The sequence below is a fragment of the Peromyscus leucopus genome, chromosome 1, assembly GCF_004664715.2.
Source record: "Peromyscus leucopus breed LL Stock chromosome 1, UCI_PerLeu_2.1, whole genome shotgun sequence".
NCBI lineage: Eukaryota > Metazoa > Chordata > Mammalia > Rodentia > Cricetidae > Peromyscus > Peromyscus leucopus.
In genome coordinates, this window is record NC_051063.1 from 74,770,111 (window position 1) to 74,788,605 (window position 18,495).

The 18,495-nt window shown below is 46.0% G+C and overlaps 1 long non-coding RNA gene across 1 annotated transcript; it reads left to right on the forward strand.

Moving 5' to 3' along the window:
* The first annotated feature begins 2,350 nt into the window (after nt 1-2,350).
* Nucleotides 2,351-8,029, forward strand: LOC119087528. Its single transcript, XR_005090994.1, has 3 exons — nt 2,351-2,645; nt 3,534-3,605; nt 7,853-8,029. It is a non-coding gene; the product is annotated as an uncharacterized LOC119087528 (long non-coding RNA).
* The last annotated feature ends 10,466 nt before the right edge of the window (nt 8,030-18,495 follow it).

Consider the following 18,495-nt stretch of genomic DNA (forward strand, 5'->3'; position numbering starts at 1 on the left):
ATATAAACATTTCAAAACATGTCTGGGAGGCAATTAATTTTTTTTTCCCTTTGGGAAAAATATCCGATTGATGATAATGATGAGGCAATGCATATTTTAGAGATAAATGCTATTAAAGTGGGGGAGTTTGGTCTTCTTCAGGAATTTTGGGTGCTTAGAAATTGTCATTAAAATTCCATATGCTGAGGGGTCTACTTTTCAGCTTGCACCACAAGAGTGAGCGAAGGAATTTGAGATGGAGGAAAGGAACCAGCCATGAGGTTTTGTGGTTTATTTGTAAATTCTTTGTTTTCTGGGGGCAGGGGTAGAACTTTTTCCGGAAAGTTCTTTGTTCTTTTTTTCCCCTAAAGTACTGTGCTGTACTAAGAATTCTTCCACAACTACTTCCAGATTTCTTCCTCGCTATTCCTGTATTGGTTTTATTGTCCTCTCTCCCCTTACTATGAGCAACAGGTAGGTGCAGAGGTGTCTGGAGCAGGCCAGGGAGAAAAGCAAGGATATGACACATGAGTCGTGACCCCAGTGCCCCAGAGCAAGCTCCATGCCCACCCTTAAGTCCTCCCTCACCTGTCCGTGGTCCATTGTTGGAATTTTCAAAACTGCTTCTTCCGGAAGGAACCCCCCTGTGCCCTTATAGCTTATTGTTAGGCTAAGAGACCATTGTTTAGTGGATAGATAATCATATATTTAGCTAAATGGATTAAGGAAGACACCAAAAAATTTCAAATCTATTGTTGTTGGAGCATATTGACTATCAATTCCCAAACCTTTTTGTATTAGTGATTTTTCCTATTGATAGGATAAAATAACCTGACAAAAAACAATTTAATGAAAAACAGGTTTTTTCTGGCTCAGTTTGAGGATACAGTCCATTATGGTGGGACCAGAAGGTGGCAGGAGCTTGAGGCAGCTGGTCATATCACATTCATAGTCAAGAAGTAAGAATTATAAAATGCTTATGATAGCTCACTTTTTCTTTTTATACAATTCCAGGATCCTAGCCTAGGGAATGATGCCACCCACAGTGGGCAAGTCTTCCCAATTAAATTAACCCAATGAAAATAATCTTCACAGAAGCTCATCTCCCAGGAAGTTCTAGATCTCATCAGGTTGACAATTAAGATTAACCATCACACTTTTTCCCCCTCAGCTTCATGAGAAAAGCACTGGGAAGGCTACTTAGACATCTACCCTTTCTCTCTCCCCTCTTTTCCCTGGCCCATAGTAGGATGGAATGTCCTGACCCCCTTTGATGTTAAGTGTGATCATGTGACTTGATTTGACCAATGAGGAGCTGGAGTGGGATAAAAAAAACATTCTCTTTTCCTTTGCCATGACAACTGGCAATAATTTGGAAGGTGGAGGCTCCCTCAGTCAAGCATGAACCTGTTCATCTGAGATGGTCATGTGTTATGAGGTATAGGTATCAGATGTCCACAATCTAGGGGGATTGCTGGACTGGATGAGAGCTGTCTTCTGGGGTCCTTTTCCTTTCTACATTTTCAAGTATAACGGCATTTTAAGGTGGAAGCTAATGTTGGTGTTTTGCATAATGGTGACTCCGCTCTGCTTTCTGATTTCTACCCAAAGATCTTGATGCCAAGTAGCAGTATTTGTATTTTATCAGCAAGGCAACCTTTGCTAGCTACCTCATGAACCTTCCTGATCCCTGCTCTAAAAGCCTAAAAGTGGCAGGTTGCTTGACCTATTTCGTGACATTCCATAGAATCTTAGGGCCAAAGAAAGATGGTACCAGACAATTCAGTCTCACATTGTACACAAGGAAAGCATCAAGGTTGTTCCATTATCGTTTCTAGTGCAAAGATGCTCTTGTGTCCACCAGTGCCTGGGTGCTGTCATTGGAGGGCTGAGAGTGGGTGGGTCAAGGCTTCTGGCTGGGTGAGTGAGGTCATTGTGTCTGAGTGTGGCAACTAGAGGTCCCAGGTGTGTTCCGAACTGTGCTAACTGCAGTGAAGCCTATGCCCCAAACACCACTATGTATACTGTGATGTCATACACAGGCTCCTGGTCCTGACGGTGGCGTGGATCATCTCTTCTCTGAGGTACTCATGATGATCTTCATCCAGCTGGCCCAGTGTTTCCTGCCTGTGGAGATTCCTGTACTGGGAATCAACCATGTTGGCTGGGTCTTAGGCAGCAGGAGGTCAAGCAGCCCTGACCGATTTCTGAAAACCTGTCTTTCCTGGCAGACAGATTCCCCTCCTTGGATGTATCCCAACTAGTTTCCATTAAATGGGCCCTTTGCTGTAGAGAAAGAAGGAGAGCATAAAGCAGGAAGAAGAAAGAGAAGCAGTGTGGCGAAGACATTATATTCTCTCATACACTTGCTTTCTCTCTGAGATTCGGATTAACTAAGGTCTTCAGCTGTGTACCTCTTCCCTCCTGCTCTCTTTCCAGCCCCCTCCCCTTCCCTCTTCTGGGCCTTTTCCTACGGCTTCTAGACTAGCTCTCTGTTGCTTCTTAGATTTGTCATGCTTAAGCCACCACTGGACATCTTCCAAAGCAGTCCCTGAGAAGGAATGCTGGCAGCTCTGGAGGGATGTCATGGGTATCTCTTCAGGACTCTGAACAAGCATCATCAGGACCAGAGCTCCAGCCATTAGGTGGTGTGATGAGGGACAGTGGTAAGGAGTGTGGTCAGGGAGCATGGTCAGGGAGCATGGGGAGATCTGGCAAGCCCCAGCTAACTCATTAGCTAGCCTGGCCCCAGCGCACAGACACCCTCTCCCCCTATCCCAGCCAAATAGTTCCAGCTTATCTTTAAGGAGATTAGCCAGCCCCAGCCCATGGATGGCTTTTTTCTGCACCCAAAGGCCTGGCAGATCAAAGCTAACCTAACTGCATATGGCTAGTGCCTTATCTCCTGCCTGGCCTGAGACCACTGACCTCTCAATTAAGCTTTCATGACAGTTTCTCTGAAGGGAGGAAATTCTCATAGGCTGGAGGGCAGTTTATACTCTCTGCCCCCCGGCTCTGCCCCCCCTGGCTGGGCACAGCCTGTCAGGAAGGCTCACTACACAATTAAATGACTGCTTTTACTTCCCTCAGAAGGAAAAGAAAAAATGCTTTTTTCCCCTTTTAGCCAAAAATACTTCCAAGTGTTCTAGAACCTTCCATTTTTCAAGTCTAACAGTGGGTTTGTTGGATGGGGATGATTCAGGCCTGCATGCTAACGCTGCTCTCAGATCCTGAGCACTGTGGCACATGGAAGGAGACATTGATAGTCCAGTGCCCCAAGTGATGGATGTAGCTCAGTAAATCCCTCTGCTCTCTCTTCCAAACATGGCCTGCTGGTTTGCAAGTTTTGAGTTGACTCCATTGAAAAATGAATGCTGGGGGAAAAAAAGAAAGAAAGAAAAAAGAAACGAGAAAGTCATTTGTACTGAGACACTGAATTTTTTTCTGAAAATATGGGCTTTTCAGAAACATGTTTTAATCCAGTGAATAATGACTTATTTTTCTTGAACTAGCAGTTAAATGTTTGTTTTTTTTTTCTTGAATGTGTGTGCCAGTCACAGGGAAAGGGATCCTAGACATATATGGTGCATCTCCCCGGGAAGATCTTGAAAGAAGAGAGGCTCAAGGTAGGCAAATAATCTACCTATCTGCTGCAATAGACAGGAACTCAGGCCCTGAGTCAAATCTATGTTTGAATCCAAGCTTTGCTCATTGATATCTATGCACCTTTGGGAAGCTTGTTGACCTCTCCCGACCCTGGGAGAAGCACAGGGTTCCCATAGCATTGATTAAAGTGTGTAGCCTGGTGGGTGACTTACAGAAAGTACTAAGCAAATCATCATTGTGGGCACTTTACAGCTACTGTGTCAATTCAGGAATGTGTTGCAAGGAGTTGACAGAAAGGCAGGTGGCCTAGCAGGGAAAGGAGTCCTCGGCGGAGAGGGGCAGACAGACAGACAGAAGCAGGAGCCGGCACTGAAGGGTGGGCCGGCAAATCCTCGGGAGCCAGCCAGTTGTTGGCTATTAGTGTAACATACACCTTCCTCGTCATTCAGAGCTTGTCTGCCTGTAAGACTAAGAGAGCTACTGACAGAGCCACGAAGTCAGTCTGCTGGGTCTGTTACAGAGGAGGGCCAGTTGTCATCTCCATCCGAAAATCCATGCTTCATGGCTTTAAAGCTTGGAATTGAAAATGACATGGGGCTTAAACTCTGCTTAACGCTTTTGATTTAAAACCTACTCAGAGAACAAGAGTTCTTAGGTCCACATGGCAGATAATACCACACCGCCGTCTCCGTGGTATCAGTTACCTTTGGAAATGAACTCTATGTCTGGCTTCGCAATGACAAATAGCTTTAAACAATGAGTTATAAGAAATCAACACCTTTAAAAAGCAAATAATTACATTTGCCTTTCTTCAGAGGATTTAATTACATGCATTTTAATAAGGTCTTTCCAATGTGGCTACTTTTTTTTAAAAAAAGGCATTTTAAGGAGCAGGAGAGGAACATTTCACCACAGTTTTGATCTCTATATATTTAATTCATTTATATTGCATATGGAATTATATTTTAAAGATAAAAATGCATTACAATGAATTACATATGATGTGAGTAAATGTTTAATTTTTTTTGTTTGTCTGCTCAGGCCGGCAGGGGTGGGGGGCTGTAGCCACACATGCATCTGTGAGCAGATTCTTCCCAAAGCATTTTATTTAAAAATAACAAGATCGATATCCCTCTGGAAGTAGCTGATGGACAGGGTCAGCAAAGAACTGGAAGCCTTGGTGAAGATAAAGATACAAAAGATTATTCAGATTTCAACTTTAGAGTCATGAATGCGCTGGAGGAATTTTTCCAGGGAAGACCAAGAGAGTTTGAAACACCTCCAGGTAGTGCTCATGAACTGGTTGAAAATTTCATGGTTCCCATAGGTTTGGGATCACAAGGCAAAGCCTTCTGTGTGGTGTGCAGGTAGAAACTACAGGGATGAAGAAAGATGTCAGGGGCTGTGTCTTCCTGAACTCAAAGACGTGGATTCCTGCAGCTTCTTTAGTTTTCACTTTGCAACCTCCAATGAATTATTTCTTACCCTGGGCTTCCCTCACAAACAGAGCAAGCACTAAGCATCCAAAGCTCAGGAGATGTTGATAAGGCATCTGGGTTCATGAATCACCTGGTCACATGGCCACCACTGACTCACACTGGTAGCCATGGCCAACACTGCACAGGACCTTATGGATTATGATGGAGATTCAGAAAAGCTAAGGTATCCCACTCACTTCTGGGGGAGACTGGAAAATCTGGAGGGCAACATGGAGGCTCCTAAATGGCCCTTGAGCCTGGCGTGGCCTCAGAGTTTGCTTTACCTGTAGAATGTGGTAGATGTGTGCACGTTCTGAAGCCCAGGTCACAGTGGGCCCCCCACCAGCTGCTTCGAACTAGTGGAGCATTGTAGCCACGATGTAAAGCAGCTCCACCCGGGTCAGACAATAGTGAGAGACCACATGGAGGGAAAGACCAAATTGATAGTGAGGACCAAAGCCGCAGACATGTGAGCCAGGTCCCATTAAACACAAACATCCCAGTAGAGCCAGTGCTGAGGCAGAGGCGGCAGCAGGGAGCCCAAAGAGATGGACAGAACTTCTCAGCCAATTCACAGAGTCACAAGAGGCAAAGACGTGTGGTTTCAAGTCAGGAGTCCACAAGCCCAGGTTAGCCTGGCCCGTGTTTTGTTTATAGTTTTCCTGGGACACCACCAGTTCAGTAGTTGCCACAGGGCCACAAAGCTGGAACAGTACAACCTGGTTCTTTCCAAAAGGCCATCTGTCCATATTTCAAGCCAGCAAGCTTCGGGTATATTTTTATAAAACCAATATATAACATATAGAAGTTGGCTTATCGGGGTTTTCTAGAGAAATAGAAACAATTATATATGTTAATCAGATATATTATATAGAAATGGTGTATATAGATAGATAGATAGATAGATAGATAGATAGATAGATAGATAGATGTGGTGGTAATCTAATTGTACTGAATTATTATTTTGATTGTATGTTAATAAATAAAGTTGTCCGGGGGTCAGAGCTATTAGAGCCATAGCAAGAGTGTGGCGGTGGTGGCACACGCCTTTAATCCCATAGATATCTGTGTGTTCAGGGTCAGAGCTATTAGAGCCATAGCAAGAGTGTGGCGGTGGTGGCACACGCCTTTAATCCCATAGATCTCTGTGTGTTCAGAGATATAGCCAGCATCGGAGACATATGCCTTTAAGACCTAGGGGGCTGTACATTCAGACAGTGACGAGGCAGTCATGTGTTTGGGTTTACAACCAATGAGAAGGCAGAACAACATACTATAAAAAAACGAACCGACAGGAAGTAGGTCTCTTTTCGCGAAGTTGGGACAGCAGGAGGAAAGGTGAGATTTTAGCTCTGAGCTCTGACCTCTCGGCTTTCTCTTTTACATTGTTTCTGTGTTTCTTATTTAATAAGACGGTTGGTTACATCTACAGATAGATAGATAGGTAGGTAGATAGGTAACTGCATATATATGTTATATAGATATATGAATATATGGAGAGAGGGAGAAAGAGGAGAGATTTACCATAGAGATTCACTGTCAGACATTTACCCAGATGCTTATGGAGGTGAGGAGTCCACACTCCACAGCCCACACGCTGCAGACACAGCAGAGCTGGTGGTGTTGTCTCAGTCTGAGTTGAAAGAAGGCCAGACCTAAAACTGATGAATCAGTGGTATAGGTTCCTGTCCAAAGCTGGCAAGTCTAACACAGGAAAATGTCCCAGCTCAACGCAGTCCAGAAGGAGGAAGTCTCTTTAGGAAGGTGAATTGTTATTATTGTTATTATTATTGTTGTTGTTGTCATTACTATTTTTATTCAAGCCTTAAAGCTGATTAGAGGAGCCACACCCACATTGGGAAATGCAAACTGCCTCAGTCAGCCCACTGACCCAAATGTTATTATCATGCAGAAACACCCAGAATAACGTTTGCCCAAATATCCGGGCACCAAACTCAAGTTGACATCCAAAATTAACTATCACCAGTGGCATCTAAAAGTGAAGTGTGACACGACAAAAGCCTGAAATTGATGACACTGGCTTTGGATTAGGAGTGGAGTAGAGATGTGACTGTCACCGTTTGTTGAGAACTAGAGAGCGGGTAACAAGCTGCCATTGGAAGCAGCCCAGGTCAGGCAGCAGTAAGACAATGGGCCGTACTGTCATCTGCATCACTGGCAATATGGAACATTACTTTCTGAATACAGAGAGCTTGCCAGGGAATTCTCTGGACAGAATACTGAAGGTGCCAGCTGGCTCCTCGCTGTGTGTGACACATTCATGGAGAGGAAAAGGGAGCTAGAGGGATGCAAGGAGGCGAGAAGCAGCACTCTGAGGAAATATAAAATATCCAGGACATATGTGATTGGAAATAAGACTGTCTCTCATTCCAAGGACACACACACCCTAAACCAGCTATCAGGAAATTACCAAGTGAACCAAGGGCTGGAACTAACTCTGTTGAAACTGTGACTGTTAGATCCTTTGGGAAGACTTCAGCAAGATCATAGACAGGAAGGCTCCGAAGTATCTTATACAGTATCCACCACTCAACCCAAGGTAGAGAAAAGTCTGTCTTAGAAAACCAGAGTCCAGAGAAACCAAAAGCACTGAAGGCTATCATATTGTTTAAAACATCCCGACTTGGGCCAGAAGAGGCTCAACGACAGTCCAAAATGAAAGAAAATCATTGGACCCTCAATTTCACAGGGCAGGAAGCAGGCAGCCACAAAAGTGCCATGGTTTTTTTTTTTTAATTTGTTTGTTTGTTTGTTTGTTTGTTTTGCAGGAAAGAGTGAACTACTCAGGGGCAGAGCCAAAGTCCCAGAGAACGATGATAAAAGAACAACGGGAGATTCAGGTGACGGCACCTCTGTGGGAGGGGTTGCCCGAGTCAAGGACTATTCCATATTCCTGGAGTAGGGAACCTGGCCATATGTATCTGGCTATATTTCAGAATACAATAAACCAGCAACTACACAGGCCTCCCAGTTGAAGGGAATGGTTCACCTGGCTTCTCCTGTCCATTCCACCGAGGTTGTTGTAGTACTGGAAGTTTGTAGCTTTGTACCTGATTCCAGGGAAGCTGTGTGCGCCTCAGGAACAGCATCTGAGGTACCTCAGCTACATCTGCATTTAAAAGTACAAGATTCTGACCATGAGACCAATGTGTAAAAGGCTAGGACTTCTTGGCAAGGGGTCATATTCTACACACACAAAAACAATGAGCATAACTTGACAGCCCCTCCTATTTAGAGATGAAATTTATTTAACCACCCCTGTACCCACCAGACCTTACTCCAGACAGCTGAGGTAAGGCCCAAGGTGAAGGAGTTTCAGAGCCTGGGCCTCAGGAGACCTCACAGTCCTCATGTTTACCACCTTGGAATGCTACCACTCCTACTGAGCAGAGCCCAGCCTGGAGACCGTGTGACAAGAGCATGTGGAGAGGAAAGCCCAGCCAACAATGTCCATTCGATGTCCCAGGACAGCACGATGGAAGATCTTAGACCCTCTAGACCTAGCTGAAGGGCCAGCTGCTAGAAGCCCCATAAATATGCCCAGATAAGACTCAGCAATAACCCAGTAGACCTACATAGCCATGAAAAGCAGCATGTTGTGTTTTTTTTTTTTTTTTTTTTTTTTTCGAGACAGGGTTTCTCTGTGTAGCTTTGCGCCTTTCCTGGAACTCAATTGGTAGCCCAGGCTGGCCTCGAACTCACAGAGATTCACCTGCCTCTGCTTCCCGAGTGCTGGGATTAAAGGTGTGCGCCACCACCACCCAGCTGCATGTTGTGGTTTTAAGCAACTGTGTTTTGGACAGTTTGTTAGGTAGGAATAAATAACTACTTTCCAATCAATCATTTTGACATGCACATCCAAATGAAGGAAATTCAGAAATCATATTGTGCACATTCTAGACCCCTGTGAAAAATTAATTATTCCATATAAATTGCAGTATAACTCTGCTCTTTCTGTTTAAATCTACTATTATCCCAAGCTCTCTACAAATCTGAGTATAAATCCAAGATCACGAATACATTATTGGTCCCAACAGCCAAACAGCAATGTTAAAGTCATAAATCACATCATTTATTTTTAATTAATAGATATAGACATGGATATTTATTATAAAATGACTCTGAAAGCTTCTAAATTAGAAACAAGAATTTCCATCATGTAATTTTCTGGTACCAACTGGAGAGAAAAGTTTAACTCAGCAGTCTTTGACTAGCCACCCTACCTGAGAAAAGGCATTAGTCAATCATAACAACATTGTCACCCCAGAGACCAAGGGAAAAAAAGTCAAGGCTCTCATTTGAAGGTATGGCTGACCACAGTCTTGCTACTAGAAAATTCAAGTGGAACCTGTATCTGGAAGACAGTGTTCATGAGTGAATAGAGCTTTCTTCTTCTCAATGAGAAATATTCTCAGAAGCAGTGATGAATGTCCTTGTCACCACATTTTAGCAGAATGAGGCCACATAGATGCTAGAGGGGTATTTAGCTGGCCCCTAGGGTTTTCCTCCCTTTCCTGGCATCTTGCCTGTGCTGGAACCTACAAGCACTATTCTGGTTTGAAGCCTACACTTGTGTGCGTGAAGATACGTGTGTTCCCCACCCCACACCTCTGCCAGGGCTTGGCACATCTTAACCAGTGCTTTTTCCAGCATGCATGTCCTGAGAGACAACTCCAACATTAGATGCCATTTCAGGAGTTGTCTGGTTCTGTGTGCTCCTTACTGGGGTTCAGAGTGCAATTCAGGAGCCCCCTTATGAGATTCAGCGTAGGTTCCAGGATTTCTCAGAATCCCAGTGTCCCATCTGTGAACAAAAAAAAAAAAAAAAAAAAAAAAATCCTTGCCCCTGGTGGGGTGGATGATAAGGTGAGTCATATATGATGTATAATAGTGCTTCTCTTATGGAGTTTCTAATGAGGATCTAATGAGTATTCTTAGTATTCTTAGAACTCTGGTTTGCACATGTAGGCAGTTTGTTAGTTAAGGAGAAAAAATCTAGACTCTGTTACAATGAACAGACAATGAACTTCAAGAGTTCTTCTTTAGCTGTAGGTACAAAACATGGAGTAAAAACCTGATTGTTGCTTCTGTTTCTTAAGATAGGGTTTGTATATAGTCCAGGCTATACATCCTTGCCATCCTTCTGCTTCAGCCTCCCAAATGCTGGAATCACAGCCATGAGCCACTATGCATGACCTTAAAAACCCATCACTTCTCTTTTCTGCGTGCATGTGTGTGCATGTGCGTGTGCGTGTGCGTGTGCGTGTGCGTGTGCGTGTGTGTGTGTGTGTGTGTGTGTGTGTGTGTATAGGTGTTCCCATGGGTAACAGAGTAAGACACTGGGTGTCCTTCTCTATCCTTTCTGCTTTGTTCCACTGAAAAAGGGTCTCTCACTGAATCTGGAGCTAGACTGGTAGTCGGCAAAGCTCTGAGGTTACAGGCATTCACAGAGCAGCACTGGGCTTTTTATGTAGGTGCTGTTGGTGAGACAACCCATCAAGGCATCTTTCTTTATCTGACTACAAGGCATGCCTGTAGACCAATCAGAAGTTCTCTCTCCTTGGGCTCAGAATCTCAAGCCATGTGGCCCTGCTATTGCAAGCCTACCCTGATTCTGAAATTGTTTACAGTTTCCCAGGAATAGGAAAGACACATGTACCTTTAGCAAAGGCCATAATGATACTTAACCTAAGTTAAGAGATTGATTCTGGCTGGGTGCTGGTGGTACAGGCCTTTTAATCCTAGCACTCTGGAGCCAGAGTGAGGCGAATCTCTGTGAGTTCAAAGCCAGCCTGGTCTACAGAGTGAGTTCCAGGACAGGCATCAAAACTACACAGAGAAACCCTGTCTTGAGAAACAAACAAACAAACAAAAAAGATTGATTCTGGGAGCCACTGATGGTCCTTTGCCAAATCAAAGGGATCCTAAGAAATTCACAACCTATTCCAGGGATTCTAAAATGTCTATTGATTAGTGAAATCAGTGACCAACTATGACCAGTTCTTTCTAAAACAGAACAAGTTAGAATAGAGTCTAATGGGCTGAAGGGATTCGAGTGGGCAGGACACACACACACACACACACACACACACACACACACACACATACACACTTGTCATGGTGGAGTGTGGCCAGCATCTGGATGATCCACATGAATGCCTAGCAAAGCCCAGGCCACCTGTCCCCCACTCTGAATCAGTAGGGCTGGAGCACAGCCTTCTCGGAGAGAAACGGGAAGCCGGTAGAAATCCCTGGATGGTGGCAGGCCTTCCTTTTCGTTGTGCAAGAAGAAGAAAGGTATAAAAAGAAGGGGACACTGTCCAGGAGGCAGTGCAGAGGAAGCACGATGCAGAGGGGACTGGGTGCCCTGAGCATCAGGAGGCAGAAGTGTGAAGCTGGCTGTCTGCTTAGCCACCCTCTGCGCCTCAGATTTCACCACCCTGAGGCGGACACAGTACAGGCATCTTGGAGTCAACAGTGCTTGGGCAGACAGTAGGTGTCTGTCTGGTGGTCAAATGCCATAGAACATGCAGGAACAATCACATACATGACCTAGACTCATTCACAACCACAATCCTCAGGGAAATAGCAGATAGGGACTCCAAAATCACGCATTTCTCCCTTGCCCCCGGTATGCATTAATGGTTGAATGTGGAGGAAAGTTCATACTATCATTTATCCACACCTTTATTTATTCGGCAGGCATTTGGCAGTCTGGGGCCTACAATACACCAGGTACTGTCCTGAGCTGAGAAAAAAGACAGGTGAGGTTCTTGCTCTTTTGGGAAGCATGAGTAGCAGTGATGTTTAAAGAAAAGAATAGACGCCATGAAAGCAAACACTGGGGGGAAGGATGTAGAAGGATGCAGAAGGATGTAGAAGGATGCAGAAGGATGCAGAAGGACGGAGAGGCCTGCCAGAGAAGGGCACGGCTTTGATTTGAGTGCTAATGAGAATACAAGCTGAGATGGAGACCAGCATGCACTGTCAGTACCCCGTGACTCTAGAAGCTCACCTTTGACACCTCCCCAGTCTGCCCAATACTGACCCCAGATTTGTTCCTATGATAATAGGGGTCTGGGTTCCTAAGAGGAAAGCGGGCAGTGTGATTAAGAAAGGTGACCGAGAACTGGAAAACCGTGGTTTGTACTCATTTGAACTCACTTTAGAAAAATAGTAAGCTAGCTGGGCGGTGGTGGCTCACTCCTTTAATCCCAACACTCCTCAGAAGGCAGGGGCAGGCAGATCTCCGTGAGTTTGAACTCATCTACAAAGCCAGTTCCAGGACAGCCAGGGCTGCTGTTACACAGAGAAACCCTGTCTCAAAAAAAAAAAAAAAAAAAAAAAAAAAAAAAAAAAAAAAACAGAAGAAGAAAAAGAGGAGGAGGAGGAGGAAGAAGAAAAGAAGAGGAGGAGGAGGAAGAAGAGGAGAAGGAAAAAGAGGAAAAAGAATGCTTCATGTGTGTGTGTGTGCGTGTCTGTGTGTCTGTGTGTCTGTGTCTGTGTCTGTGTCTGTGTGATGTGTTCTGTGTATGCGCAGATGTATAGTGTTTCTTCTCATTAACAGAGGTTTTTCTGTGACCAAATTTCATCATTGAGCTCTGGCTGTCATCTGCTGACTCATGACATTATACCTGCTGTCCTTGGGATGTAGAGCCAAGGACCTCTGGAACTCAGAGCCAGGTTGGGCAGGGCTCTGGCATTCCCTGAGGAACAGTGGCTGCGCCAGACTCAACCCCCTCACAGACCCTGGCCTTAGCCACCAGGCTTTGTCTTTTTCACCTGGCTGTATGCCAGGCTTGGCTGTCTTTCCTCATCTTTGGCCTTGTTTATGTTCCTGTCTTTGGGAGCTCTGGAAAACACCAGCACGCAGTAGCTGGTGCCCATTTCCACACAGCAATGCGCATCCCAGTGAGCACTGCAGATCACCCAAGCAGGGTTTTCACTCCAGACCCCAACAAGAAAGATCACGTGATTCAGTGGCTCTATTTAAATTATTTAGATATTTAACTGTTTAATTACGTAATATAATTTTGTCAAAATTTCATGCAAAGTTCTAAACTGTAAAACAGATCTGTCAGGGGCCCAGAGTCCCCACTTCTCTAGAGTAAGCTCCCGACAGATCCTCTAAATACACAGAACTCTCCCTGACAACCAATGCAGAAAATGTCAGCTTGCAGCCGCTTCAAACCTCCCTCGTCACAGAGGGGCTAAGGTGAGGAAGCCTTGAGTCCTGGGTGCGCTGTTAGAAAATAGGTGGTTACTTCAGCTGATGCAAAAAAACTCAGACTACACAATGCTAATGGTAGAGTTAAGAAGTAGGTAACCTGGGAAGGTTGTGGCCTAAGGTGTGGGAGCATCTGAGTTGGAGGGTAGCTGCATCCTGGCCTCATGCCATATACAAGTCATGCACATAGGCACCAGGAGCATGCCAGGTGAGGTGGTGGTGATTCATCCCTGCATGTTCTTCCCTGTGTAATGAGTTTCAATCTTTTTGTCTCACTGAGTGAATTTCAGTTGAGTTTCTGTGAGGCAAATGATGGGCCTGCTGCTGGCCATCCAGGGGTCACAGTTCCTCCTTCACACAGGGAGCGTGCCTGGCCTCCTAGCCTCACTGAGTGATGCAGGGAGCCAGCATTGTTCTAGAGGCCCAGCCCAAAATGCTCAGGGCTGCACCATGGATGAGTTGACTCTTGGAATGGTTTGGTTCCAAGTGTCCCTGCAAGAGGAGGAGATTGGAGGAAAGTGTACTGGGCTGGGGGGTCCTGTGGAATGAAGAGCGGCCACCAACAGGTGGGATATCTGTATGTCTCAGTCAGCTCCCTCCGGGCCTTGGTGGTCTCATTTGTAAAAGGTCAGTTCACAGCCATGTGAAATATAGGCAAGGAAACCCTCCAAGACAAACCCTACAGTGTTCAGAATAGTGGCCAGTGCAGACCAAGACGTCCCCCATAAACATTGTTGTCCCAATATTGCACTGTGGACATTTCAATTTCCTATCTGCTGAGGCCTCCCTTCCGCTGTTGTCCAGAGAAGGCCCGGTTGCTTTTCTCTGTGCACAAGGCTGTATGCAAAAAAGTTAAAAATTACCTAGATACTCCTTCAGCATTCTTTGTGTTCAACACTTGATCTGCATTTAGGCATTAACTCTCACCCTGGCCCTAAGGTGAGACCTAGCTGGCTTTGTTTTGGGGATCTGGAAGCTAAGAGTCAAAGAACTTTAGGACGGTGCCCACACAAGTGCTCAGTGGCCAGGAACGACACACCGAGTCTCCTGGGCTGGAAGAAGGTTGCAGAAACACTTGGCAGCCTGAGACTTCTTTCTTCTGCCTGCTTTCACAGATTTGTCCCTACAGGGACCTAGGCGTGCATATCCGGTTGCTTCTGACCTGGAAGCATCCTTCCCTCGCTGCTGTTTGTTCTCCTCTTCGTCACTGAGAATACTGGGTTATTCCATGTAGTCCTTGTTGACCCTGCCCTGGGTGTATAACCTGTGGTTTTGTGATGTACAGGCGTTACACAGCTTGTGTGCCCTACTATCCCCTAAGGACTTCAAAGAGACAGAAAACGGGGACCACCTGGCTCATTAAGTCCATTTTGGGATCCTCACAGTCTTGGGACAGACTCTGCACTGTCGCCAGAGGAACCCAGGAGAAGAGACAGGAAACTCAAACTCGTACTGCGCTAGAAATGCTGTGCCTGTTCTTAGTGCTGGCTCACAGCCCGTCTTTAGATGGATGAGAAAGGGATGTTTGGAGAGTCTAGGTGCTACTCCAAGGGTCACTTGCTCTGTGTCTAAGTGCCAGGGTTCGGATCTGAGGAGTCCTGGTCACTCACTATACCATAAGATCCCTGGACCCCTGAATACTGGTCTAAGTCACAGCAGAGGGGACTTGATGAGGTAGTGCTTGGCCTCTTCTTCATGCTTAGCTTTTCTGGCTTAACGAAGTGCTTGGCACATGGTAGACCCTGGGATGATCTTGTTAGATAGTATTAAAGGAAGAAAGGCCCCACTCTGCTGACCATTCCCGTTCCCTCCGGCCACAACCAGGACTCATGTTCAGCCAAGCCATCCCTGGGCTCCTTACGAAGGCATTTGTCAGGTTCCTTCAGCCCCCCTGAATGACACACTCATCTCTGGCTGCCAGGACAACAGCTCCTTGGGAGTCCTTGTGCTTACAGTCTTTATAAAGGATGGAAAAGCATCTCCCGCTGCCCAGCCCCCCCTACTGATACGCTCATTTTCCAACCTCTCCCTGCCAGCAGGCCGAGCTACGGTTGATTAGGGCAATGAGGCTTGCTCTGGCTTCCTCTGTCCCTCCCCAGGTCCCTGGCACTGAACGTCAGTCCACTGTCTATCAGCACTGTCTGGCACCAGAAGAAAACCCCTCTCCCTTCCTGCGCCCAGCATCCCGTTGCCTGGAAACCAGGACAGAAGCCGAGAGCATCTTGGGTTTCTTTTTCATTTCCTTGCCAGGTCTCAAAAGCAAGCAGTTGTTTGTTTTATGCAGAAACCTTGTACAGTGGAGGCCATGCCTTAACCTTGCCCAGATGATTTCATCAACCTGCGTCATGATGATGCAGAGTGACAGGGACCGCCACCGAGAGCTCGGCGTCGGTGCCATTTGGTGATCGGCGCACCCGGTCATAATTAACAGTGAAGGCTGAAGATGGATTGTTTCAGAGACAGCCAGGCTGAGGATCAACCAGAATGTGTGTGTGTGTGCCTGTGGGTGTGCCCAGGCACGTGTTAGAATTGGCAGCATTGGAAACTGCAGCTCGCTGTTGCCACGTGCAGAAGGGAAGAGAGATTTTTCTTTTCCCAACAGAACAAAAGCCCATCCTGAACATCCTTTCTGACTTTGCTTGACAACGCCGCACAACTCTGTTCAGGGTGAAGGTGCCAAGATTCTGCTGGGCTCTTCCTCAGCAGGACCTAGTGGGGAGGTGGATCACTTTTACAGGAGCCTGGGAGAGGCAAAGGTTCAACAGTCATAAATGGGAAGGAAGCCTCCTCTCTCTGTTTTTTTGTTTGGAATGGGAGATTGGCCTTGAACTCATCATGCAACCCAGGATGACCTTGGCCTCCTCATCCTCCTGCCTTCAACCCCCAAATGCAGACATTACAGCAGTGATCCAGCATGCCTGGTTTATGTGGATCGAACCCAGGGCTCAGCACATGCTGGATAAACATTCTACTGCTAAGCCATATTCCCAACCCTCCACTCCCAGTCTTTGGCTCAGCAGTAGGAGGCCAGCAAGTGGCTAGGACCAAGCCTGGCTGATGTCATCTCATGTTTTGTGCCACCTGAATACTGCATGTCCCCAAAGCTGAGGGGATCACATCTGTGCTGAGGAGGGCCAGGTTCTCTCTTGCCAAGGCTGCCCTGTGTACCCAAGTATGACATCTTTTGAGGAACCCTGGAAGTCAGACCCACTTCCTGGAAGTGGAGCAAGCCACTTACCAGGAGCACTGAGCCATGTATCTTGCCTCTCACTATCACTGGGTACCATAAGTGTGCTCTGGTTTTCTAGATGAGAACAGGTCAGCATGTTGCCCAAGGCTATACAGCTAGTGAACCTGGAACCAAAATCTGAACGCCATAGCTGACCCAGAAATTCTTGGGAAAGCACTTCACCCATCTTCCTCGATCTGCAGATCTTCCCAGTAGTTACAGGCTCTCAGCACAGCAGACAAGAGAAAATTCTTATCACTGGTGAGTAACTTGGGAAGGAGCAGGCCTGAAAAGATCTCTTTGCTGTCGTCATGGTAGTTTCAGATGAATACTCTGATTTTTTTTTTTGAGACAGTATTCTCCCATGTATTCCAGGCTCTCTTTGATGTAGCCTACAATAACCTTGAGATTTTGGTTTACCTTCCCCCCCCCCACCAGATGTTGAGATTACAGGAATAAACCACCATACCTGACATGTGGGGTACTGGGGATCAAACCCTGGGCTTTGTATATGCTGGGCAATCAATCACTCTACCCACTGAACTACATCCCTAGTCTTGGCCACACTCTGTAGTGAGAAGTTGAAATGCCTGGTGCTTTTGCTGGACCACTACGTTCCTGATTCTCTACCCCATTACTTCCCTGGACATCTCTGTCACTTGTGTGCTTTTTGGAACCATGAATGTTTAGTAGCCTTTTCTTTAGCAGGGCTTTTTCTCCTTGACAATTTAATAGACTATCTCCTATTCATTCTCAGACAATTCCATACATGTAAACAATGTGTCTTGACCATATCCCCTCAAATCCCCTTCCCATTCCACCAGGTACCCCAATGTGCCCCTTACCCACTTTATGTCCTCTCCTTATTGTTTTCAAGGCAAAGCAACTTAAAAAGGGAAACATGTTTGCTCTCCTCTTAAAGATGGAGGCAGAGTGGTTAAGCAGCAAACCATGCTCAGCCTTAGGAACCACAAGCCTTGGGGGCCAGCACTTGTATGACTGCGGAGTCCATACCTTCTGAACCTCAGTTTCTCATCTGTGGAATGGAGATGATAAAGGTTCTGAGTGCCTGTGAATAATGAATGAATTCACAGGTGATATGAAAAGACAGCCCCTTAAGAACACAGACTCTGAGACATGGTGACATTGAGCTTCATCGCCCACTGGCAGATTATGGGTAGACTAAGGCTACAGGTAAAGCCGGAGTGAGCATCCGATAACACAGGGTCCTAACTGAGCATGCGGCAGAGGCATAGCTGGTCCACACAGGGATCTCCACCACTCACCCCATGGCACCTAGATTCATTAATTTTTAAAAAATCTTCAAAAGAGTCCTAGCCTCTAGGGCAAATATCTCATACCTGTTTCCTCAGTTCTGAACAATTCTGTACACATTAGGTGATCCCTCTACCCCAAAGACACTACACTATAGATTCTAATGGAAGAACTTCAGATAACAGCCTTAGAGAAAAATTAAGCCAGACCTATGTCTGTACCTGTAATCCCTGACCAGCACTCAGGTCACTGAGGTAGGAGGACTGGGATTTTGAGGTCATTCTTGGCTAAATAGAAAGTTTGAGCTATCCTGGGCTAGAAAGGACCCTGTCAAGAGAGGGAGGGGATGACTCCCAGCCCTTTCCTTATGCTCTGGAAGAGGTAGTCATGTTCATCGTGGGAATGCAATCCATGTAGGGTGTAGATTCTTCTAGGTTTTGTGTACAGAATACATCTTGGTGCTGGAGAGATAAGTCAGTGTTTAAGACCTCTTGCCGCTCTTTCCAGAGGACCCAGATTCACTTCCCAGCACCCACATGGTGCCTCACAACTGTCTGTAACTCCATTTCCAAAGGATCTGATGCCCTCTCTGGTCTCTGGGGGCACCAGGCACACATATGGTGCACAGACTCACAAACAGGCAAAACACCCACACACGTAAAATAAACATCCTTGGCAAT